A 27,021-nucleotide genomic window follows, 5' to 3' on the forward strand; every position below is an offset into this window, starting at 1 on the left:
CAGTCAATTCTATTTTAGCAATTACGTACAGAACAGCCTGGCACATAGAGGGCCTGAGAAAGTAGCAAAACACAGTGGTACTACTGGTTTGTTTGTCAATACATCCACTACTGTCAAGTACCTTTTTAACATTCAGCACAAGAGGGGAGCCAAAAAAGTATTCTCGCAATAGTAAGTGAATGATGAATCATCCTGAAAGGCATGCGGGGTGTTCAGACCTTAGCATAATTATCTGTATTTTAGATGGTAAACCTCAAGTGTATCATATTCATGCTGCTTTATTAGCTTCACATGAATGGTGGTCTCAGTAGAAGAACTGATGACACTAGTATAAAGTCAAAGCATTAGTACAGATGTAGTTACATGCCATTAAATGTCATTACAACAATAGAAATATGATTGAGCCAATGAGTTGCAAACAAGCCAAAGCAAAGATAGTATGGGTTCTGACATGGTGGAAATGTGAAGCAGATGTACTTCCCTCATCCAAGATGCTGTCAGATGGCTTTATCAGCCCCAGCCCTGTGGGAACTGCCCTTTAACCCTGAACACACCAAGTACCATTCTGATATTCAGACGTTTGAGGTAATTCACATTTACTTTCTTTTCACCAAGTGTTGCTCAGTCCTCTTTGTGCACTTGTAATTATGCATTTTACTGATTTCAACCGATTCACAGAAGTGATCAGGGGTGTGTTTCCCGAAAGCATCGTCCGCCAACTATCCGTTGTTATCAGCATTGTTCAACGAGTCTGTTTCCAAAAGCGTGACCTCAATAACCAACGTGGTTGAACGACAAATTTGCGACAGTATGGTTTCGGGAAACAGTCGTGACTAGCTAGTTGATTTCTTCAACACATGCATCTTATGGTAGTTAAGCAGTGGGTTACATTGTTTTACGGGAAACACACCCCTGATCGAATAATTGTAATTAGTTTAACGGGGTAGGTCACCCAAAAATGAAATTTAAGTCATTAATTACTCTGTACCAACCCCGTAAGACCTTCGTTCATCTTCGGAACCCCAAATGTAGATATTTTTGATTAAATTTGAGAGATGGAGTATAAGTTTATCAAGTGACGCAAATACTTTTTGTGCGAAAAAACAAACAAAAATAACGACTTTATTCGACTGTTCCTTTTCTTCCTTGTAGGCCTAAGACGAGAGTTCAAGAGCCATGATGCATGCGCAAGAACTGAACTGAAGTAGTTGAAGGAGATCGCAATTCTCGCGCATGCATCGTGGAAATCTCTTGAACTCTCGTCTCAGGCCTACAAGGAAGAAAAGGAATTGTCGAATAAAGTCGTTATTTTTGTGTTTTTTTTCACACAAACGTATACGCGTCGCTTGATAAACTTATACTTGAATTTATACTTATATACTTATGAACTTATACTTATAGATTTCCATGACGCATGCGCGAGAACTGAACTGAAGTAGTTGAAGGAGATCGCAATTCTCGCACATGCGTCATGGAAATCTCTTGAACTCTCGTCTCAGGCCTACAAGGAAAAAAAGGAATAGCCGAATAAAGTCGTTATTTTTGTTTGTTTTTTCACAAAAAAGTATTCTCGTCGCTTGATAAACTTATAAATGAACTTATACTTATACTTATATACTTATGAACTTATACTTATAGATTTCCACGACACGCGAGAACTGAACTGAAGTAGTTGAAGGAGATCGCAATTCTCGCACATGCGTCATGGAAATCTCTTGAACTCTCGTCTCAGGCCTACAAGGAAAAAAAGGAATTGCCGAATAAAGTCGTTATTTTTGTTTGTTTTTTCACAAAAAAGTATTCTCGTCGCTTGATAAACTTATACATGAACTTATACTTATATACTTATGTACTTATGAACTTATACTTATAGATTTCCATGACGCATGCATGAGAACTGAACCGAAGTAGTTGAAGGAGATCGCAATTCTCGCACATGCGTCATGGAAATCTCTTGAACTCTCGTCTCAGGCCTACAAGGAAGAAAAGGAATAGTCGAATAAAGTCGTTATTTTTGTTTGTTTTTTGACACAAAAAGTATTTGCATCGCTTGATAAACTTATACTTGAACTTATACTTATATACTTATAAACTTATACTTATAGATTTCCATGACGCATGCGCGAGAACTGAACTGAAGTAGTTGAAGGAGATCGCAATTCTCGCGCATGCGTCGTGGAAATCTCTTGAACTCTCGTCTCAGGCCTACAAAGGAAGAAAAGGAATAGCCGAATAAAGTCGTTATTTTTGTTTGTTTTTTCACACAAAAAGTATTTGCGTCGCTTGATAAACTTATACTTGAACTTATACTTATATACTTATACTTATATACTTATAAACTTATCTTTATTGATTTCCATGACGCATGCATGAGAATTGCGATCTCCTTCAACTACTTCAGTTCAGTTCTCGCGCATGCGTCATGGAAATCTCTCGAACTCTCGTCTCAGGCCTACAAGGAAGAAAAGGAATATTCGAATAAAGTCGTTATTTTTGTTTGTTTGTTTTTTGACACAAAAAGTATTTGCGTCGCTTGATAAACTTATACTTGAACTTATACTTATATACTTATACTTATATACTTAGAAACTTTTACTTATAGATTTCCACGACGAATGCGTGAGAACTGAAGTAGTTGAAGGAGATCGCAATTCTCGCGCATGCATCGTGGAAATCTCTTCAGCTCTCGTCTCAGGCCTGCAAGGAAGAAAATGAATAGTCGAATAAAGTCGTTATTTTTGTTTGTTTTTTTGCACAAAAAGTATTCTCGTCGCTTGATAAACTTATACTTGAACTTATACTTATATACTTATAGATTTCCACGACACGCGAGAACTGAACTGAAGTAGTTGAAGCAGATCGCAATTCTCGCGCATGCGTCGTGGAAATCTCTCGAACTCTCGTCTCAGGCCTACAAGGAAGAAAAGGAATAGTCGAATAAAGTCGTTATTTTTGTTTGTTTTTTTCGCACAAAAAGTATTCTCGTCGCTTGATAAACTTATACTTGAGCCACTGCAGTCACATGGAATATTTTAACATTTTCTTCATTGACTTTCTGGGCCGTCAAGTTTCGTTAAAAATATCACAAAATATCTTCATTTGTGTTCCGAAGACGAACGAAGGTCTTACGGGGTTGATACAGCATGGGGGTGAGTAATTAATGACTTAATTTTCATTTTTGTGTGAACTAACCCTTTAAGAGGTTAATGGTTATATATGGTTATTTCTTTCCCTGTGAACAAAAGGTTATCATCTGGAAAGATGTTATTTCAGAGAAATCAGCTGATCAAGGGAAAACAGTGCATTCTTCCATATGCCATGGATTTTTGCATGGTGATCTGCAACTTTTCCTCATTTGCACCTTTATTATGAGGAGCTTGCAGGTAAGGAAGAACTGTTATAGTGGACCCCCCACACCATCAAACTTATTACCAGGCAGAGCCCATATTCTGCTCTTAAGCCCCTACGGCCTTTGGAGCCGGATCAACTGCAGATCAGAGAGTAAGTGTCAGGGCTGCAGTCCAATGCTAATGGCAAATAGAAGGATAAGAACCATATGACGAGCCCAAAACCCTCAGTTCTTCTGCCACACACCTGGGGAAAAGTGAGGACTCTGGTTGGAGTCATGGATAACAGAGCCCCAGATCCGGCTTCAGCACTACAGGACGTCAATACGCCCTTTCTGGACCAGGAAACTTCACAAGGTGAGAGGACACTGGAGAATGACCTCATCTGACATGGCTTTTGGTGTCTAAACCTTGTCTTTGGTTCTTTGGTTGACGACTCAACCTCACAAGTCTCTTTCCAACCTAGTCTTCACATCTTTTTCACATCTTCATGCAAAAAGGCTTTTTATACAGTATGTTGGACTCTTTCACAGCTTTTTTTCCTTGATGGCATTTGTTTCCCTTTGCTCTTTATTATTCTCAAGACATCCATTTCAAATTCTTTTATAGGCTGTTCAAAATGGTAATGATGTGAGATCCCAAACTGCCGACTGATTTAGAGGACTTGGATCCTGGCTGAGCGAGTGCAGACTGGGTTGCACAGAACGTCCACTAAGGTACACCAACTGACCCAAACGTAAGTTTGGCCTTTCTTTATCTTCAAGATTTCATCAACTCTCCCTAACTTTTTTACCCCCTGCTTCTTTCAGCCCCCCTCCAGTCAGCGTATTTCTTTCCCACATCATCCCGCTTGCTTCGGAGACGCATCTCTCTTCACATTTGTGATTTTGCACAAGCTTCCGCGCTCTCTTTCTCTACCTTCCCAATCGCAGTATTGCTCAAGACAATGATTTCAAAACAGGGCAATTAGTGTAATGTTGGTGAACGGCTGGCATATACGGATGTTTCCTATTAAAATCATTGTTGGCTTCAGCGTCCCACTCAACTACTTTCTCTCTTGGCAGTTGAACCTCTCTTGCAAATGAGCTCTGTGAAACCTTATCCCCCACTGGATTCAAAGATGTTGTATCACTGTATGCAGAGTAAGTCCAGATGAGTTGATTCCTCAATATGGATGCGATTGCCAGACCACTGAACTGTGGTGAAGGTCTGGTATTAAGGACCGTAACAAGTGACTGGCTTTCACCTCTGATACTCTGAGCCAATTTGAACAATCTCCATCATTTGAAGTCTCCACATGATATGAGGTTCCACCAAAGCTGAGATGATTCATTGGGAGGGCATAATCCAGGTCAGTCGTTTTTATTGGAGCACAGTTGACTTTATGACTTTACACAGTTTGTACACTCAGTTCCAAACCTTGGTTTGATAAGGTAGCATTGGGTGTGCTCCAGCATAATTTTAGACTCTAAAGTTAATCTACGAGCCAGCAACGTCTTTGGTTGTTTCCAGACGAAGCTTCACAAATCATGCCAGGGTACTTTGCGACTGCTGACGCAAGAGCTCAAAATAAAAGGGTCTTTTCCCTGCTATTCTCAGTCAGAATATAACTCAGGCACAACATGGTCAAATTTTTAGATGAAAGGCTTGTGGTGGTGGCTGCTTCCCAAGATTTCCTCATAATCACAATCTGACAGTGATAACCCTCGAAATTTATGTCCGCTGCATAAGAGTGAAGTCAAAGAGGTGGTTCTGTGCATATACGCTTTAGAAAAGAATGAACTGTTGGGTGGGGATTTTCTTCATACAAGCGTTCATAATTACAGGTGGATTTGGTGGCCTGGAGAATATGCATCTTTGTTTCCATGTCCTCAATCTCTGTTTCATCTGAATGTAAAAAATGCTGGAATTACCAGAAGGGTGTGCCGTGGTTTCTCTAAAACCAATACGTGGGATTCTCTCAGTCTGCTTTGATAATCCCCTCACTGTTAACCTTTTTCTCAAAGCCTGGAGAGTAGTGGGGTGTCCTCTAAGCAAGCAGGTATCTACCATCGTCAGTCTGCAGGGGTGTTTTGATTAAGGGTGAGGTGTATGGTGGTGATTATTTGCCATCAAGGGGAGCTTGAGCAGAAGCAGGCGAAGGCCTCTCCGTTTGTTTGCACAGGGAATATTGGTGTTTTGTCGTGGGAACAAAATGCCTAGAAGACCGTCCTGGATTAAGACTTGGGGCTGAGGTGGCAGATAAAGTTTCTTTTGGTTAATATCCACTGTACATACTTGATAATCCCAATAATTGAAGCAAAACATCCACGGTAATGACCTCACCCTCAACTGTTGGGGCTATCCTAAACAGCCTTCATCTGAGGTAGGAGACTATGAAGTGCAGAGGGAGCTCCTCTTATTTCCAATGGCGTGTGGTGAAAGGGGGATGAGGAGTGGTGTGTATGTGTGTATGGAAAGGGGCACGTCTGGGTCCAACCTGACAACAAGCGCATATGGAAGTGATCAGTTGCCTGTTGGCTGGCATGACGTCTCATTTTTGAAGAAGTGATGGAGTTGGGGGTAAACACATCCTACATGGCCTGTGATGGTTTCTGAACCCGACTCAATTAGACGGGAATGGAATTTTTGGAGAATTGAGGAAACGATCGGTGTTCACTCCCGGTAGTTCCCTGCAGGAGAGCTGGAGGCGGCCCACTTGTGAACAAAGACACTGCTCAAAACTTTATTAAGAAAGTGAGAACAGTAATCTTAAGAGACAACGGTAGGAAAGTGGTTATGCAGAAATCCAACCCCAAAGTTCCTAAACTTAATCGGCAACAATTACAGGTGTGTGAGAGATTCGGGTGGCGGGAAGTGCAAAACGCTAATCACATACTAGCGGATGGGAGCGATCATGCTTGACTGAACAGAATATACTGTCATCCGGCCTCACTATTAAGCTACAAAACAACCACATACCATAATCATATTGCCATCATCATTATGAAAGTAAAAAAACACGGTATTGACCTCATTTCCTCTCTAATGGTTTTCCAATTGTTTTCTGACCATCTCACTGATTGTTCCAATAGATTATCTGTGTGTTTTAGGCTCAGCAAGTGTGATGTTTTATCCATTTTCAAAACAACGAACATATCAGAAAACATGCATGCTCTTGTTTTGTATTGTCAGTAAGCATTGTCTTTAGTAGTCTATCAAAAAGGATTAAATGTCTGTTTTGACAACATGTCTGGTCTGACTAAAGTGCATCTGTTGTTTTGTGTGGAGTGATGATGCCATGCTATAAAAGCCAGTTATAATGGATATGACCATAATTGAGAGGGTTGCTACTGAGGTCATTTCCTGTCAATTCTCTCTGAGGGTGGTCAGGGAGAATGTGGGTCTCAGCATGTGGGCCTGTCTGGACTGTCTGGGGCCCTGATGGATCAACTCCTCATTCATCACGTGAAACGCACACACTGTTAGTGCATGGAGATCTGTCTTGTAATTTCTCTTGACATGTGAAATTGTCACATTTCATCCGAATGTTTTTTTTTTCTTCGTGTGTAGGAGTTCCACTATCACATCATTGACTAGCGTGTGCGTTTAGTAGAGCTGACAATGATGAATGTGAGATCAGTGGGAGGTGATAGAGCATTGTGCCTAAAATTCTGTCAAATTCAATAACTATTTGTGGACAGCGCAACACATAAGGGTGGAGACGTTTTGGAAACCGAACGTGAGTTTGATGGATGCGGAATGGACTGACGAATTGACAGAGAGCAGTCAGATGTGATTTTGATAAATGACACAACACATTGTTTCTTATTACTGATGATGGGTGTGAAATCTTCGGATCCTCTTTCTGGTCCTTTACGTTAACCCCTATGACAGATTGCTGTCGTCCAGTTGCATTGTTCTTCCTACTTCCCATAGCAACCATAAAGGGCCATACACACTGAATGTCACATAGCTTTAGGTGGCCTTCATAACTCATGCTAGAATCTGACATTTGACAAATGGTGTGACAAACTCTTTAAGGAACACTACCTGTCAAACTATGATGTGTGAAGCAATCTGTAAGGACATTCACACACTGTATGAGTTTATATTGAAGATGCATCTGTGACGGTGTGATTCGGTGCGACGAGACTTTCTAACCTGTATATGCTGAGAGACTCTTTTCTGAAGTAAATCTCTCTGATGCGTACGCACTATGAATTAGAATTTGGCACAATCGAAACCACAGATTATTTCAAGATGAAATTGATCACCACAGTGTTTTCAAACACCTTTGAGGCATTTAATGTGTTAATGTGGAACAGATGTATGTGCATATGTGCATGAGTGAGAGAAAGAGACTTGCTGAGTCTCACAGCAGTCGGGTTGCCAGGTCTTCACTACGTCCATCATGTTCATACCAGTTAGTTCATCTGCAATCTAGATGGACAACTCGCCCCCCCCCCCACACACACACACACACACACACACGTTTACTTAGCTAAAAATGTGCACATTCCATAGATGCAATGGTTTTTATACTGTACTGTACTTACACTAACCCTACCCATCACACAAAACATTCTGCATTTTTACATTTTTAAAAACCTTTAATTTTTATAACAGATTTAACTATTCGTACAAATTCGTACGAGTGATTCAAAAGTGGCTAATTCGTACTAATTCATACGACCTCGCTCGTACGAATTCGTACGATTTGTCTAAACCCACGTGACGGTTATGTTTAGGGGCGGGGTCAGGGGTAGGTCATTCATACGAATTGGCTAATTCGTAAAATGTGTACGATTTAGCAAAATCGTACTAATTCGTACGAGTGAGGTCGTACGAATTAACCACCTCGTAAAATTCGTACGAATTCCCGTGAGATCGGGTTGGATTTACAAATGAGGACATCCCTAATTGTGCGTTCACACCGGATGAGAATAGCGCATCAGGCCCGAGTGATTTCAATGTTAAGTCAATGCAAAGACGCGTTACGCGCGTAAAAATTCCTGCGGCGCGAATAAGAGCGCGGTAGACGCGAGTATGCCTCATTCGCGCGTAAAATTTGCGCGAATTGAGCGTCTGGCGTGTTACGCGCGAATGATTTAGTTAGTGTTATTTGTGCATTCACACGTTTGACGCGAATTCGCGTCTGCTGCCCTAGTTGAAAAAAAATTACTTTGGTGTCAATTCGCGCCGCGTTAACCAATCAGGAGCCTGCTGCTTGCTCACGTGGTGAAGTATCTAGATGCTTCAATAAATTATGCCTGGTGTGGGACTAATGCACAAAAAGCAAAATTTTATCTCTTAAACATGTATTTCAATATACGAGACATGTTAATTTTGTATTGAATGTTATTTATTCCATATCTAGATTATATGAAATATTATTTTAATGTAAAGACAACCAACATATATGTGCACATACATGTCACGCGCTATTTGCGTAGTGTGAACGCACAGTAAAGGGAGTTTTTTTTGAAGATTTTGTCAGGTTTTGGTCACTTCAGGGTAAAAATTTGTCCCCAAAATATAGTAAAGTACACACACACATGTTCATGTTGTATGGGAACCATAGACATAATGATTTTTATGTACAAACTGTATATTCTATCCCCTACCCGTCATAGTAAACGTTCTGCATTATTACATTTTCAAAAAACATCACTTAGTGTGATTTTATAATATTTTCTTCATAGGGGCCAAAAATGTTCCCACAAGAACAAACATTTCGGATATTACCATCTTTGTGGGGACATTTTGTCAATTTTGGAACGTGCTTCATCTTTTCTGTTGGTGTACAATGGAAATTGTATGCATGACAATTCTGTACAGACGACATGGGGCCAGAAACTTCTGGATTGCATTATTTCTTCAAATATCAAAAACACTTTCCACAAAGTAATGGTTTATCGGTGAACCAGATGCAACCAAATATCCCTTTACATTCTTCTCAAAATATTTAGGAAGATATTTCATGCTTGGTGTTGTATTCATCCTTCCCCAGTCTTCTGTCTGCCACATGTCAGGCTTTTGGATCATGTCTCATTTTGTGAGTCAGAAGCAGATGACCTTTTTCTCACCCTCTCTCACTGGACTGAAAGGACCCCCTAACTCTCCTCTTCAATGACTGATGGATGAATTGGGACTGGCATCCACCCCCTACCCAGATGGGCGATGTCCTGTTAGAAGGTTTGGGAGGGGGGGTGTACACGTGAGGCGAAACCCAACCAGGGTAAACGAGTGACTGTCACTCATCTCAAACTCCCTCTTACCTGTCAATCATTATGACTAATGAGAATGACATCATCAGGCGTCCCGAGGGAGAGAATCCTTTCGAGGTGCTCTACGGATTCACATGCATATGCATGTGTTTGGGTGTGTGCGCGCCTGTGTGGGTTTATACTTAAAGGGATAGTTCACCCAAGAAAATTCAGTCATCATTTACTCATGTTGTTCCAAACCTGAATGGAGATTGTTCTTCTGCTGAACACAAAAGATGATATTTTAAATATGAATATGGTCCGTGGACCTTCCATATATGGACGTCAATGGGGTCCATCAACTGTTTGGTTCTTCAAAATATCTTCTTTTCTTCTTTATTATGTTGTAGAAGTTTTTTTTTACCAGTGGTCTAATCTTATTTCAGGGCTCTCACAGTAATCATATTTCCCCATACTTGCTTTGATGCGAGCTCAGGACGGGTGCTAGTGCAATTAGTTTGGAATTTCCACGTTATTGTGATGTCAGAGGCTATTCAATGATGACGTTCTTTTTCTGCTGCTCCATAGGGATTGGTCACATGACAGGCGATTGGCTGATGGCAGATTTCACATCTGGAGGTTTCTGCACCAGCCGAGCAACTGCCATTGAAATGAATGGGAATGCTAACGGATACATTTCTACAGGTATCATGCTGTAAAAAAAAATATGTTCCTGATTTGTAATCACAACATTTTTTCTTTAGTAAAATCAACTTAAATAATTTATGTGGTTCAGATAACATAATATTTTGAGTTTCTGTTGATTAAATCAATCTCCTTCATTGTATTAACTCAATTTTTCCATTTCAATGAACTTAAAATTTAAGGCAACCAGGTTACTTACTTTTGTAAGTTAAACCAACAATATTTTTTTTACAGTGTAACAGTGCATTATTATTTGTATACTGTAATATACAATCAACTTGGATGTTTAAGTAATTTCAACTTCAATTACATTCAACTGACTTAAATTAAAATTAGTTGAATCTTGTCTAACTTAAAGCTACACTGTGTGATTTTTATCCCCATCTGGGGGTGAAAAGGTATATGACCAACGAGTGAATATTAGTTTCTGTTCCTCTCAATTCCGATTTCGTTTTAACGCCTACGGTGGCCAATGTAGTCCAAGTTTAACATTGCTTCCAGTTCGACCTTGTCCATGAGTGTTAACTCAAACGTAAACGCGAAAGGCGAAGCTTGATTTAACGGGTATGTCCCTCTTTGGCTAATGTACTTTCAAGATGGAGGGTCAACATGGCGACCGACATCAGAACCTCTTACCCGTATGTATTTTCAATGGCGTATTATACACTCACGAGAATACTTTATTACTTGAACAAACTAAATATACATCAATGAGCACGTATATTTTAGAAAGAACTAAGTGTTTTTAGCTAAGAATAAACTAGCTTTAAAAGATGAAAATTGCTTAATTTAAGTCTTTTAGTATAGTCCATATTTCAAATATAATATTCATTATTTTACTTTAAAAATTGCATCTAATTTTCTTCAACAAGCATCATGCATGTGTAAATGCGAGTAATATAAAGTTTTGATTATTTTTTTCATTATCGTCATAATTTACTTTTTTGCCTTACACTCTAAAAAATGCTTCGTTTTTTCAACCCAATTTTGGGTTCAAACCCAGCTGTTGGGTTATAAATTGCATTTTTTTAATCCAACATTTGGGATTGTCCATATTTGACCCAAAATTGGGTTAAAACAACACAGAATTGTTTAGAGTGTAAAAAAACAACAACATTTCGGCAGTAATTTCATTGTCAAAATTAATATCACTTGTTTTTCATACACTCTAAAAAATGCTGGCTTGTTTCAACCCAATTTTGGGTCAAATATGGACAAACCCAAGTGTTGGGTTAAAAATGCAATTAAAAAATGTACACTCTAAAAAATGCTGGGTTGTTTTAACCCAACTTTGGGTCAAATATGGACTAACCCAGCCGTTGGGTTAAATTTTTACATTACATTTTTAACCCAACATTTCGGGTTTGTCCATATTTGACCCAAAATTGGGTTAAAACAACCCAGCATTTTTTAGAGTGTACGGTTGCTCCTGTTTTGTGTTTTAATCATTCTGGCTGTCCTCGGCATTAACAATGAAAATATTATAGCATATTTGATAGACCGCTGAGATTAAAAACAGGACTGCGTAACGAGAGTGTGTGAATTATTCCAAAATAAATACAACTTCAGCACATTTCACACAGGAGCAAAATATGACAAAGCTAATGACCTTTCAAATGAACGACTCTGTGGAGTCAATCAGTTCAATTATTATTGTAGCGATCAAAATCATCAAGTTACAGACGTTGATTAGAATATTTTTTCTGCAGGGAGCGGGTCGGTTTTCTGTTCACGAAGCACAAGATGTTCTTATTATCTCAGTCTCAAACGCGCTCGACTTTTTTCCACTGCCTCTTTATTACTATCAGATGCTTTCTGATTGTGGTGTCTGTTCCTAAATGAGATTTAATAACATAGCAGATTTTGCCAGCTTTAAAGCACTGACCTGTGAAAGGATATCCCTTTCCATGCGCAACTATACTTGTCGGTTGAGTAATGGTCTTCTCTCCAATTTCTCAACCGTTCCTTGGTTGCTCTTTTTTTCCAGTGGTGTTCAAGCATGGACGAGATAATCAAGGAGGCGCTCTGACGTCGGCTTGGATGAGGAAACCGTAGGTAAATCTGGAGACCAAATGTTGTTTTGGTCTTGTTGTGCTTGAAAAGAGTAAGAAAGCAAGACTGAGGTCAGAAATGGGAGTCCGTTGGTCTGGGTGAGAACGAGAGGGGAAAGCGGATGGAAAATGGAGAAAGTTCATGCAGATTGATGCAAACCAAGCAGTTTTCTGCAAACTGATTTTGCAATAATGCGTATACTTTTCAAGACAGATTTAATATGTGCAACAGATTTTGATTGATTACGATGTGCGTGGCTAAATAATGGTTTACACTAACGTATGAGCAATGACTATTGCCTGTAATATCTTACTTGTTCTTTGAGTTTATTAGGTACAATCAACATGCACTATACCAACTATTCATTTGAACTGAAGTAGCCTAAACAAGATTAATTGGTTTCAATGCCACCACTCATTTATGTTGATATTAATCACTCACCTAAAGGATTATTGGGAACACCTGTTCAATTTCTCATTAATGCAATTATCTAATCAACCAATTACATGGCAGTGTCTTCAATGCATTTAGGGGTGTGGTCCTGGTCAAGACAATCTCCTGAACTCCAAACTGAATGTCAGAATGGGAAAGAAAGGAGATTTAAGCGATTTTGAGCGTGGCCGGTCTGAGTATTTCACAATCTGCTCAGTTACTGGAATTTTCACACACAACCATTTCTAGGGTTTACAAAGAATGGAGTGAAAAGGGGAAAACATCCAGTATGCGGCAGTCCTGTGGGCCAAAATGCCTTGTTGATGCGAGAGGTCAGAGGAGAATGGGCCGACTGATTCAAGCTGATAGAAGAGCAACTTTGACTGAAATAACCACTCGTTACAACCGAGGTATGCAGCAAAGACACAACACACACAACCTTGAGGCGGATGGGCTACAACAGCAGAAGACCCCACCGGGTACCACTCATCTCCACTACAAATAGGAAAAAGAGGCGACATTTTGCAAGAGCTCACCAAAACTGGACAGTTGAAGACTGGAAAAATGTCGCCTGGTCTGATGAGTCTCGATTTCTGTTGAGACATTCAGATGGTAGAGTCGTAAACAGAATGAGAACATGGATCCATCATGCCTTGTTCCCACTGTGCGGGCTGGTGTTGGTGGTGTAATGGTGTGCGGGATGTTTTCTTGGCACACTTTAGGCCCCTTAGTGCCAATTGGGCATCGTTTAAATGCCACGGCCTACCTGAGCATTGTTTCTGACCATGTCCATCCCTTTATGGCCACCATGTCCTCATCCTCTGATGGCTACTTCCAGCAGGATAATGCACCATGTCACAAAGCTCGAATCGATTCTTGAACATGTCAATGAGTTGACTGTAGTAAAATGGCCGCCACAGTCACCAGATCTCAACCCAATAGAGCATCTTTGGGATGTGGTGGAACGGGAGCTTCATCCCACAAATCTCCATCAACTGCAAGATGCGATCCTATCAATATGGGCCAACATTTCTAAAGAATGCTTTCAGCACCTTGTTGAATCAATGCCACGTAGAATTAAGGGGAAACACAGTATTAATATGGTGTTCCTAATAATCCTTTAGCTGAGTGCAAAAATGTAAATGTATTTGCTAAATTATGGTAACACTTTTTCAATAGTCCACTTAGACATTCTACTAACTCTAAGTAACTTTGCAACTACATGTCAACTAGCAGTCATTTGACTATACGTGACTTTGCAAGTATGTCAACTTATTCTACAAACCCAAACCTTAACATCTAACCACAGTCTAAAACTCAAGTTAGCTTACATGTAGTTGTGAAGTTACTTATAGTTAGTAGAATGTCCAAAATAAAGTATAATTTCATGAGAACTTGCCATACCTCATAAAAACTGATGCATGATTGCATTAATTGTTTTACTGAGCCAAAACCTTATTTGTTTAGTTTGTAGTGAAGATGTGTGTGAAGAGACTGACTTCTCCATGGCTTTCTTTCCTGCTGTCCTTCTCATTGTCAGTGGGCTCCAGAAACCCAGTGCTAAATGTCAAAAACAGGCCTGTTTGTGCTCACCTGGTGTCTTGTCTTTCTTTGTTCAGCTGGTGTGGGATATTTTAAGCCCATGTTTTAGGGCCGCACTGAAGACACTCACAGAAAGACCTTCTGTATAACTGGTTCTCCATGGTTTTTTATTTATATATATTTTGCATGGTTTTTCATGCATCATATTAGATACACTCAAAAAAAGTCTGGGGTGTTTTAACCCAACTTTGGGTCAAATATGGACAAAGCCAAATGTTGGGTTAAAAATGTCATTTCAAATTTTAACCCAACTTGAACTTTCACTTTCAGCTGTACATTTTTTTTGTTACATTTTTAACCCAACGTTTGGGTTTGTCCATATTTGAAACAACCCAGCATTTTTTAGAGTGTAAGATGACATTTAAATGCTTAGTTGTATAATCAAAGCTGTAGTTTTAAAACATATAACAACAAATACAAATAAACCTTGCTCAAGAGCCTGATGTTCACATATTTGAAAGTTTTTCTAAAAAATGATGCATTAGGTGAAGCTGAATGGCTTCAGTCCACGTTTTCATCTTGAAATATTACTAATATAAAAAATACAATATAAGTGTATGTTTACTTTATTAAAATCAGTAAATATTTCACCAGCTGAAGGTGGACGTTTTAATAAGTATACACTGTAAAAGTGAATACGACTGAATATGTTAAATCTAATCAATAAAATTGAGGCAACAGATTACAATCAACATTATTAATTAAATTTTACAAATTAGAATTGAGTAATAATTAACCAAATGAATTACTTAAAAGTTAATTTTTAAGCCACCATTATGGTGATCAATGTGTGTGTTTTTAGTTGGGCTTTTGACCCTTAAATCATTAGCTTTAGATGCTGTTTGGCTGTTATACATTGTAAAAATGAATATGCTTTATCTAGTCAATAAAATTGTGGCATCAGATTACAAGCAATATTATTTATTAAATTGAACAAATTAGAATTGAGTAATAGTTAATCAAATTAATATTCTAATTCATTCTAATTTGTACAATTTAATTTATAATATTGCTTGTAATATGTTGCCACAATTTTATTGATTAGATAAAGCATATTATTTTTTTTCAGTGTACGTGAATTATAACTGCCAGATGAACAATTATATAAGGTGATCTGATGGTGTTGGTTGTGTTTTAACATAATCAATATTTCAGTAATTCATTTGGTTAATTTTTACTCAATTCTAATTTTTAATTAATAATATTGATTGTAATCTGTTGCCTCAATTTTATTGATTATATTCAGTCATACTATTTTTTACAGTGCAGTCGGTTATTCTGATATTTTTGTTTGAAAAATGTGTTAATTCTACTCATTTTAAATGGTTAACTTTTAAGTAATTAATTTGGTTAATCATTACTCAATTCTAATTTGTTAAATTTAATTACTAATTTTGATTGTAATCTGTTGCCTCAATTTTATTGATTAGATTTAACATATTCATTCATATTAAATTTTTGCAGTGTACTAAAATGACTTTTACTTGCTAAAAAAGTCTAAAAGACGGCAGAAGGACGTGTACCAGGATTTTCAGCAAAGTTTTGATCATTTGGAGGCCTTTCAAATATGATACAGACAGGCTTGTATAGGGTTAATTGTTAAATCTTTTGTGAACGAGTGGCCAAAGATCCTCAGGTGAAAGCAGATCAAGTGCATGCGTGTGAAACCCAGCGTCTGGTTAACTGTTCGTCTCAGAGATGTCACAGGCTATAATCAGTGTCAGCTCATCTTCCAGGGAGGCCGATAGTGTGAGTCGTGGCGGTCTCTGATCTCTGTGAGGCTAACAAGTTGTGGTTTATGAAACAAAAAATAAAAAAAGTTATATTGCACCACCCCCTGCACAAACACACACTCTTCCTCAAGCACATAAAGTTCACGCAGTGCATCAGGTGGTGAAAGTGTTTGGAATTGTGTGTGTGTGTGTGTGTGTTAGGAAGAGATAAAAAGTGACGAATTGCTGCATCTGTTGGCTGTGCAGTGCATGCCTCTGCTAATCTCTAGTGATATATGCACCGTCAAGACATAAAGCCCAGCAACTTGTGGGGTTGGAGAGTGGTGTGAGTGTGTGTTTGTGCATTCACACATTGTACACTGCGAAAAAAAAAAAAAAAGTAGTATTTTTGTCTTGTTTTAAGCATAAACTCACTTAATTTTGATAAAAAATTATAAAAAGAATTCAGGAGAAGAGTCTTTATATCTTAAATGATTTTGCTTTTTTTAAAAATAAAAATTAAGTGAGTTTATGCTTGTTTTAGATTTTTATATGCTTCTTGTTTTCCAGTACAAACATCTAACATTCTCAAATCAAGATACATTTACTTGGAAAACAAAATCACTTTTGATATAGGGTGTTGTTTCTTAAATTTTTAAAAATAAAAATTAAGTGAGTTTATGCTTTAAACAAGAAAATATCTGCGAATGTGGTAAGAAAAATAAACTTGTATAGTTTTAAACTAACGTTTTAATTTTCCGTTACCCCATTGGCAGATATTTTGTCTTATTTTAAGCATAAACTCACTTCATGTTGATAAAAAAAAATTCAGGAGACGAGACTTTATACCTTAAGTGATTTTGCTTCCCAAGTTCATCTTGATTTAAGAATGATTTGTACCTTTTTGCAGTGTAAAATATGTGGATGCACATTGTCTTTAGTCTTGTTTTCCAGTACAAACATCTACACTGTAAAAAATATTGATGGTTTAACTTAAAAAAAATTAGTAAGTAACCTGGTTGCCTTAATTTTAAGTTCATTGAACTGGAAAAAGTGAGTTAATCCAATGAAGGAGATTAATTTAACCATCAGAAACTCAAAATTATATGTTATCTGAACTAAATAAATTATTATAAAGTTGAATTTGACAAAAGAAAATATGTTGTGATAACAAATCTTGAAAATATTGTTTACAGTGTAACATTCTCAAATCAAGATACATGCACTTGGAAAACAAAATCACGTTTGATATAGGGTGTTGTTTCCTAATTTTTTAAAATAAAAATTAAGTGAGTTTATGCTTTAAACAAGAAAACAAGAAAAATAAACTTGTATAGTTTTAAACTAAAGTTTTAATTTTCCGTTACCCCATTAGCAGATATTTTGTCTTGTTTTAAACATAAACTCACTTAATATTAATCTTATTTTGATACTTTATATCTCAAGTCATTTTGCTCTCCAACTATGATGTATTTTTATTATGCAAAAATATTGATAAGGACAATCATATTTACTAAGTAGGTCACACTTCGATGAGGTCTGTGTCCGTATGTCTCTGTCCGTCAGAAGAAAACAGCTCACATTTGCAGTGTTTAGTGCAAGACATCAAGACTGGGGCGACTACAAAGAGCGTATGCTCTGGTGATAGGGGATTATGGGTAATGTTTGCATCTGTCGGGGCTGCAGTGAGTCAGTGGCCTCACCAGCTGTGCAAGCAACTGCGTTTCTGCATATGGAGGTCAGGGTGAGATAACCTCATGCGGATGATTTATGTTTGCATACACGTGTTTTCCTGTGTGTGTGTGTGTGTGTGTGTGTGTGTTTCTTCCTGATTGTCAGATGTCTTCCTGGTTGTGTTACTCCACAACTGTGAAGTTCTTCAGAAGCAACATTTGTTTCTGTCAGACATCTTGCTCGTGTTGTTCGGTCAGGAGGCGTTTTCTCCGAGGAGGAAACGGAGGGAGTGTCAATGTCACAATCCACAGTATAAACACGAAACTAAATACATCTTAGATGAATAGTGTGTTCCGTATTTTCGCTCTGATGTCGCACCGGGTCAAAATTGTGTTTGTTGAGAGGAAAAATAGAAAAAAGTACATTGGTGCTTAAAGGGATAATTCACTTTGAATTTAATTTTTCATATGTTTTATCTTACATCAAGGGCGTCCAAGATGTAGCTGTCTTTGTTTGCACAGTATTTTCAATTTTGATATTTTTAGGTCAAACCGTTCTTGTCTGTCAGTCATATAATGGAGGTCTATGGTCACCACCTCAAAGAGCATGCACAGAGAAGTCCAAATTAAACATGATTTAATGACTCATAAATGTAAGTACACATTGATGGCCTAAGACACGAAACGAGCGGTTTGTGTGAGAAAACCAACAGTATTTATATTGTTTTTACCTCTTGTTACCACAGCCACGTCCAAGTGATCTGAGGGCGCAGGCGCTTTCCTTCGGCGCAAGCGGAAGTGATCTATTGCGCGGTTGTGAAAAAAAAATCAACATCTGTTGATATAAAAATCGAAATCGTTTTCCATTGCAATTTCCTGTATATCTAAATATGTTTAGATCTTCACAGTGAAGGGCAACACTTGTGAAATCTCTGTGTAAACGCTCGTGCAGACCGAAGCACCCACAGCCTCAGATCACTTGGACGTGGCTGTTGTTACAAGAGGTAAAACAATATAAAAATGTTGGTTTTCTCACACAAACCGCTCGTTTCGTGTCTTAGGCCATCAATGTGTACTTACATTTACGAGTCATTAAATCATGTTTAATTTGGACTTCTCTGTGCATGCTCTTTGAGGTGGTGACCATAGACCTCCATTATATGACTGACAGACAAGAACGGTTTGACCTAAAAATATCAAAATTGAAAATACTGCGGAAACGAAGACACCTACATCTTGGGTGCCCTTGAGGTACGATAAAACATACCAAAAATTTATTTCAAAGTCAACTATCCCTTTAAGTCACATTCTTATTATTACACTTGGTGAATTAAACAAACATGCGTTTTACTTAAAATCAAATCATTTACATGTATTGGTATTCAGAGCAAAGCTAAAAGATATAAAACATCTCATACATCTAAAAAATAGAAAAGAATTATACTTGAATTCATTATAAACAAAGTTTATGACAAGCGCCAAGCCTAAACAAATTTAGTGAAAATATATAAACATTTACTTAAAAAGCTGTGCGATAAAATCCATTAAAATACTGTAGTTTTATCAAATGTTCTTGCTATATGTTTTACATGAATATGCGGATAGATTTGGATATTTTAATATATTGTTGTTCGATGATATAGTTTGCATTTTGCGAACAATCGCGCATTCAAGATTTGCTGTAGACTGTAAAAAAAACAATGAGTAAAATTGACTTAATTTTATTAAAGCTACACTGTGTAACTCTTTTAGTTTATTCTTATCTAAAACGTTTAAAAACACTTAGTTCTTTCAAAAATATATGTGCTCATTAATGTATATTAACTTCGTTCAAGTAATAAAGTATTCTCGTGAGTGTATAATATGCCATTGGAAATACATACGGGTAAGGGGTTCGCCATGTTGCCCCTCCATCTTGAAAGTACATTAGCCAAAGAGGGACATACCCGTTAATTCAAGCTTCGCCTTTCGCGTTTACGTTTGAGTTAACACTCATGGACGAGGTCGAACTGGAAGCAATGTTAATCTTGGACTACATTGGCCACCGTAGGAGTTAAAACGAAATCGGAATTGAGAGGAACAGAAACTAATATTCACTGGATGGTCATATACCTTTTCACCACTAGATGGGGGTAAAAATCACACAGTGTAGCTTTAAGTTTGAGTAATATTTTTTGAGTAAATTTCACTCATAGAATTAAGTAAACTATACTTAACTAAGTTAAGTGAAACCAACACAAGAAATGAAGTAAGTTTTATTTACAACATTTCACTCAAACAATATAACCACCCGAAGCAGACCACACTTTTTAAGTTGAGTAATTTTACAATTTCTACACGATTGAAATGAGCACTACTATAGAAAATAAATTTCATTGTTTTTTTTTTCTGTAGTATTCACTTCACTTCACCACAAAATCATTTTTATCAGCTACCCCTGTACTGTGTGTATGCGACTTCTAAATATTAGATAATATCAGACCAAGTTTAAAAATACAACGAATGATTATGAATCATTTCGGTGTGGAAGTTCTTTATTTTAGTAATGGGTGCTGCCACACATTTTCAGTAATCCAGGCATGTGTATCAGATGGAAGCCCCATAAATCCCACACTCGTCATGGTAAAAGCCCCCAGTCCAAACAGCTTTCCTCCCATATTCAGTGTCCACACCTTTCCATGTCGCCCGCTAAAGCTCCCTCGCTCCTTTATCTCTCCGGACAGCTCAGGTCATCATCGCTACATTTAGACACGGCATATTTTCCAAAACTGCAGACGTGTGCAGAAAACGCTTTTTTTTTTTTCCCAACAACTTCCAGCGAAGTCGCTGAACCCTGAACCTGAACCCAGACTCACAGATCAGTTGTTTGAAACCGGCCTCTCAATGTAAACTCCTTCCAGCCTCTGAATCGGGCCGGGTTACAGAGGAGGTGCGGACTGTGGGCCGTGTGTATTTACCCTGGTTAAAGATGTTATTTCTACCACATGAGCCGACGCTGGGAGAGCCTGCGTTTAAATGTAATCATACTTAGTGAACTGATCATAGGCGTTCTACCGTAACGGGATACGTGTGTAGCCGGGGAAAGATGCGAGGAGTGGAATGGGAAGATATGGTGGATGGCTGTGCTTTATTTGTGTTGAGATATGAGATGTTGTCCGTGTCACACGTGTGATGTCTCCCTCCACGTATCATCTGCTCCGCTCAGACCATGTGGTTTTTCCACCAAGCTGGGTTATACTCTTGAATCATTTGAACCCATCAGAATATCATCGGCTGGTGTGAAGGGAAGTTTGTGCGCATTAATGCTGGCCGACATCAGCTGAAGTAATGACACATGATGACACGCTTTTGCCTTCGACTATTTGGTTTCATTTTGAGATAACACATTTGCATTATTCCTGTGGACTGCAGCAGTTAAATGGCAGATAGATAAAAAGAAGTGTCCTCTAACCTTGAAACCACTTCCTTTTCAGGATTCCTTTGCATAATGAGCCTTTGATAAGGTGCTTTGGGGAATGGGAGGGGAGGGGAAGTGAATCCAGTGTACAACGCCATTAAAAACCCACTTTTTTTGCCACGGTTTAAATGATTATTTCACTCAGAAATGAAAATTCGGTTCTAAAGGTGCGGTTACTTTTTCCATGGAACATAAAATATCCATCGTAGCTGTCGAATCTCATTTGAATATGCACATTTGCCACGTCACGATTGGTTACGAGACACCGGTGGGGTTTTGCATCAGGTTAATGTGTGTTAAATGCCAGACTTGGTGTCATCGGGATCAGTTTAATATGATAATGTGAAAGAAATATCAAACTGAGAGGGTTGTAATACCAAAGCTTTGCTATATGTACTATAAATTGTGCATAATTTACAAGTAACTAAGCCTAAACTAAATCCTAACTCTATAATAAGTATGTTAATTAATAATACCCAATGCTTAAGTACAATGTAACTACATCACCCTAAAATAAAGTGTAGCCAAAAGTTTGTTTTTTATATTATAAACAACTTAAGTGTGTTCAAAAACGTATGAACGTGTGCTCTAAAGTGGCGTTTTATTTTATTGGTATTATATTATCCATATTATTTGAGATTTGTACTGTAATGCAGTACAAAATTAGAGCTGCCCCCTAATATTCGGCTAACCGTTATTCGACTAGAAGAGGATTGGTCGACCAACATTTTATTAGTTGGTTAGTCGCAGAAAAAAATTGAGGTCATTCATCGACCTCAAATATGGCTTATCATTTAAAAACATATAAATAGCAGCACTGGTTATACCTACGCTATCTCACGACCAATTCGTACGAGTGATTCAAAAGTGGCTAATTCGTACTAATTCATACGACTTCACTCGTACGAATTTGTACGATTTGTCTAAACCCGCGTGATGGTTCTGTTTAGGGGCGGGGTCAGGGGTAGGTAATTCGTACGAATTGGCTAATTCGTAAAATATGTACGATTTAGCAAAATACTAATCGCTCACTCGTACGAATTGTTACGAATTAGCCACCTCGTAAAATTCGTTAAAAACGTTATACTGGATAAATGTGCGCTATTATTCAGGTGTTTTTGTGGAGAGTGCTCTCACTGCATGACAGTTTCTGGCGAGCACTCAAAAAAATATATGTTGGCTTAAATTTCACTTTTTTACGTCAACAGGTTCCACGTTAAACAAACGCAATTGGTTTTAACATCATGGAATTAAGTACTTTTAAGCGATGAACACTGAAGCAGTGTTAAAGTTAATGAGATAATTAAGTGAACAATTTATTGATCATTATTGAAGACACCTGATGGCAACAAGCAACATCACTGAAGGAGAAAACCGGAATTTGCAAGTCATCATTATGATGATCATTGTGTGTTTTAGTTGGGCTCTTAATCAACTGTAACACTGCTTCAGTGTTCATTTAAGCTTAATTGGGTCGCTTTAAATGACTTATTCCATGATGTTAAATGTACGTGAACAGATTATGTTTTACGTAACCCAGTTATGTGGAACCTGTTGACATGAAAAAGTGAATTTATGGAACCTGTTAACATAAAAAAGTGAATTAAAGCCAACATATCATTTTGGTCATACAGATATGTCAAACTGAAAAACTAAACTCACGATAACGTTGGGCTTTTGTAAAATAATGCTATCTCGGTCTCAGTAAACTCGAGTGCATCATAAAAATGAACCGAAACTCAGGTTATACTGAGTCTTTGGTGTTAAAACCGTGGATATGACGTCGTTAATCACACGGGCTGTTACACTGCTTGGTTAAAACAGCTTATTTCTCTGGATTGCTGTAAACATTTGGCATAATGCAAGTACACACGTCAACAAAATATATAGCATTGTTCGAGTGATTTATGGATATTTGAATGCAAAAAATCGTACATATTGTGCCTTCAAGGCATGACATATTTCAAAGTGTCATTAAAAGTTGTTAGAATAATGGCCTCGGGTATCTATTCAACTCAGAGTCCGGCCGCACCAAACTGAACTGTGAACTTGTAGCTTCCTGTGCTGTAGGCGTCTGTTGCTAGGGAGCGAGTGGCCCACTCCGTCAATTTCAGCTGGGTTTGAAATGCGAGTGCTTTTCTTCGCTTTTTTTTCTATGAGGTTTGGCTGGCCATCTTTTATTGATGTACAGTTTCCTTTGAGTCGCAATGAGACTTTCTGTGGGCCAGGACACTTTCAAAAGAGAGGAAATGGGGGTGTGTTTAGAGGTCAAATGGTCCCTTTTGTGGAGCTCCTGGGGGACAATGATGCTATGTGGAGGCGCAGGGGTGAGATCCTTCGGGACACACAGGGGTATAGCAGGACCGCATGTTGCCGGAGTCGAGGTGGAAACGTCCAGATACAGTTATACAGCAGAGATGGAGAGAGAGATCATGCGTTTTAGCTAAGCTTCGTACTGTATTCTGTTTAGCGCAGCATAAGCAAACAAGTTCGCCCCAGGGGATGAAATTTGAATAGGCAAATTCTTGCTCCTGATGTTTTTAATGAGTTCGATGCAGATGCAACCCAGTAGACTGGCTTTTTATGGCAACGAAAAATTAGGCCACGGAATAATTACTTTCCTCGTCAATAGAATAGTTGCTTGTTTATGAGAGAGCAGGGATGACTGTAACGCTAAATAAATTACTCATAACAGGGTTATGCAAGTACAATTCCTCCTCCCATAAAATGGACCGTAATCAAACACAGATATAAGTATTTTTTAATCTTAACTTCAACATTTACTAATGCATTATTCCTCTTATTTAATGAATTAAAAATGAACAATTGTATTTTTGGTAACACTTTAGTTTAAGGTCCAAGTAGCACATTCTAAAAAATGCTGGGTTGTTTTAACCCAATTTTGGGTCAAATGGACAAACCCAGCCATTGGGTTACATTTTTTTAATTACATTTTTAACCCAATGTTTGACCCAAAATTTGGTTAAAACAACCCAGCATTTTTTAGAGTGCTAAAGAATACTGGGTTATTTTAACCCAATTTTGGGTCAAATATGGACAAACCCAAGCTGTTGGGTAAAATTTATAAATTGCATTTTTTTTTACCCCAACAGTTGAAAGTGAAAGTTGAAGATGGGTAAAAATTTTACATTTTTAACCCAACATTTGTGTTTTTCCATATTTGACCCAAAATTGAGTTAAAACAACCCAGCATTTTACTCTAAAAAAAGGCTGGGTTGTTTTAACCCATTTTTGGGTCAAATATGGACTAACCCAGCCGTTGGGTTAAATTTTTACATTACATTTTTAACCCAACATTTCGGGTTTGTCCATATTTGACCCAAAATTGGGTTAAAACAACCCAGCATTTTTTAGAGTGTAGCTGCGTATTACCATTACAAGGATATTGTCTGTTTATTAGTACTTACTACATAAACTACATTATACTTATACTATAAATTTGACTTATATTCACCCAAAATTAAAAACTCTGTCAGTAATTACACTCTAAAAAATACTGGAAGTTAAATATGTAAATATATACTCGGGTCAAATATGGACAAACCCAAATGTTGGGTTAAAAATGCAATTAAAAAATGTACAGCTTAAAGTGAAAGTTAAAGTTGGTTAAAAATTTTACATTTTTAACCCAACATTTGGGTTTGCCCATATTTGACCCGAAATTGAGTTAAAACAACCCAGCATTTTTTAGAGTGTAACTAGCTGCGTATCACCATTACAAGGATATTGTCTGTTTATTAGTACTTATACTACATAAACTACATTATACTTATACTATAAATTTGACTTATATTCACCCAAAATTAAAAACTCTGTCAGTAATTGCACTCTAAAAAATACTGGAAGTCAAATATGTAAATATATACTCGGGTCAAATATGGACAAACCCAAATGTTGGGTTAAAAATGCAATTAAAAAATGTACAGTTTAAAGTGAAAGTTGAAGTTGGGTAAAAATTGTACATTTTTAACCCAACATTTGGGTTTGCCCATATTTGACCCGAAATTGAGTTAAAACAACCCAGCATTTTTTTAGAGTGCATAACTAGCTGTGTATCACCATGTATATTACAAGGAAATTGTCTGTATAAAGTACTTATATTCACCAAAAATTAAAACTCTGTCAGTAATTATACACTCTAAAACATACTGGAAGATGAACGAAAGTCTTACGGGGTTGAACAACATGAGGGAGAGTACACTCTAAACAATGCTGGTTTTTTTTTTTTTAACCCAAATTTGGGTCAAATATGGACAAACCAAAATGTTGGGTTAAAAATGCGATTCAAAAATGTACAGTTTAATGTGAAAGTTGAAGTTGGGTTAAAATTTTAAATTACATTTTTAAACCAACATTTGGGTTTGTCCATATTTGACCCAAATTTGGGTTCAAACAACCCAGTGTACTTTCCCTCATGTTGTTCACCCCTGCAAGACTTTTGTTCATCTTCCGAACACAAATTAAGATATTTCTGATTAAATCTGAGAGCTGCTGGTCCAGAAAGTTATTGAAGACATCGTTAAAATAGTCCGAGTGACTACTTTAACGATGAGAAAACTTTCTGTGCGCAAACAACTTTATTGAACTATTCACGTAGTGTAACAGCGCAGCGCTTCATACAGTACGTAAATTTAAAGTATCTGACTGCTTTGATTATGACTTCTGACAGTAAAGACTGTTGAGGCAAAATTTCTAATCTTGAGGATGAACATTTTCAGAACATATTGACCAAAACCATGAAGTGTCCCAGTTCCCCCTGACTCTCCCGACATTGTAATTCAGTGGGTGTTTTTGCAATGATGCAGTGAATCAAACATCATCTTTGTTAGTTAATCAAATCCTGTATTTCCGTAAATGATACCGCAGTCCACCTGCTTTGGTCGTGCATGCATGCATTTATTTTATGCTTTATGCTTTTTTCATGCTTTCTTTGTTATAGTGAAGTGGGAAGTTGCCAGATTCCTCTTTTTCATCCTTATTTTGTGTTCTTATTTTGCATTTGAAAGGACCACCCATTGGGCTCGGAGGAGAGAGATTCCCTGCACGCCGTCTCTCTGGAATATTAATGGGCTTCTCCTGGGAAACTGCCCACAGAATGGGCCGCTCCATCGCTGTCTCTGTTTCCGCTCAGCTGTCCTGAGGGTTCGTGAGGGTGTGAGCTGCTTCGGGACAAATCAGGTCTGGACGAACCTCAAGTACACCTCAAACTTGTGTTTTGATGTTTCATTAAGAACCCTTGAAGTTGACGTTTTCTTCCAGAATGTCAGTAAAATATATTGCTGTTTTTATTGCGCAATGAAAAACTCAGGAACGGCTACATTTAATATGCGAAATTCCTCAGTCTCGATTTTATTGCAGTAATCAATAATAAGACATATTGATTGAAATTGGGAATAGCTCGTTCGAGCACTGAGAAGAGGTGACACTGATGGCGATCACCACTGGTTTTCATCAGTCTTTCCCACTCGATGGCAGAGCTCGCGAGACATTTCATCTGGTTCAGCGTTATGAGAGAGACCATCCTAATGGCTTCTACAGATGCAGAGCTCGCTGAAGTCATAGCTCTTTTCCTTCAATCCCTCTCACATTCTTTATCTGTATTTGACTCTCTGTCACTTGCTTTCAGTCATTCCACCATTTCCTCTGCCCCCGTCTGGGTCTCTGAGGTGAGGGTTGAGTTTTCTGCACATTCATGTGAAGAATCTAGTCTTTATAAGTGTGCCAAGCTGTGAATATAAAATGAATTTTTAATGGCATGGAATTGCAATTACAAACTGTGTTGGAATTACAAATGCACAGACATAGCATTTAAAAGTTTGGAGTCGTGTATTT

The 27,021-nt window shown here is 37.8% G+C and overlaps 1 long non-coding RNA gene across 1 annotated transcript; it reads left to right on the forward strand.

The window, feature by feature from the left end:
- The first annotated feature begins 1,305 nt into the window (after nucleotides 1–1,305).
- Nucleotides 1,306–27,021, forward strand: LOC120480885 (uncharacterized). The gene is made up of 5 exons (XR_005623186.2): nucleotides 1,306–3,704; nucleotides 3,957–4,063; nucleotides 10,124–10,240; nucleotides 12,228–12,295; nucleotides 26,196–27,021. It is a non-coding gene; the product is annotated as an uncharacterized LOC120480885 (long non-coding RNA).

This window comes from Pimephales promelas, chromosome 17 (assembly GCF_988280905.1).
Source record: "Pimephales promelas chromosome 17, fPimPro1.hap1.1, whole genome shotgun sequence".
Taxonomy (NCBI): Eukaryota; Metazoa; Chordata; class Actinopteri; order Cypriniformes; family Leuciscidae; genus Pimephales; species Pimephales promelas.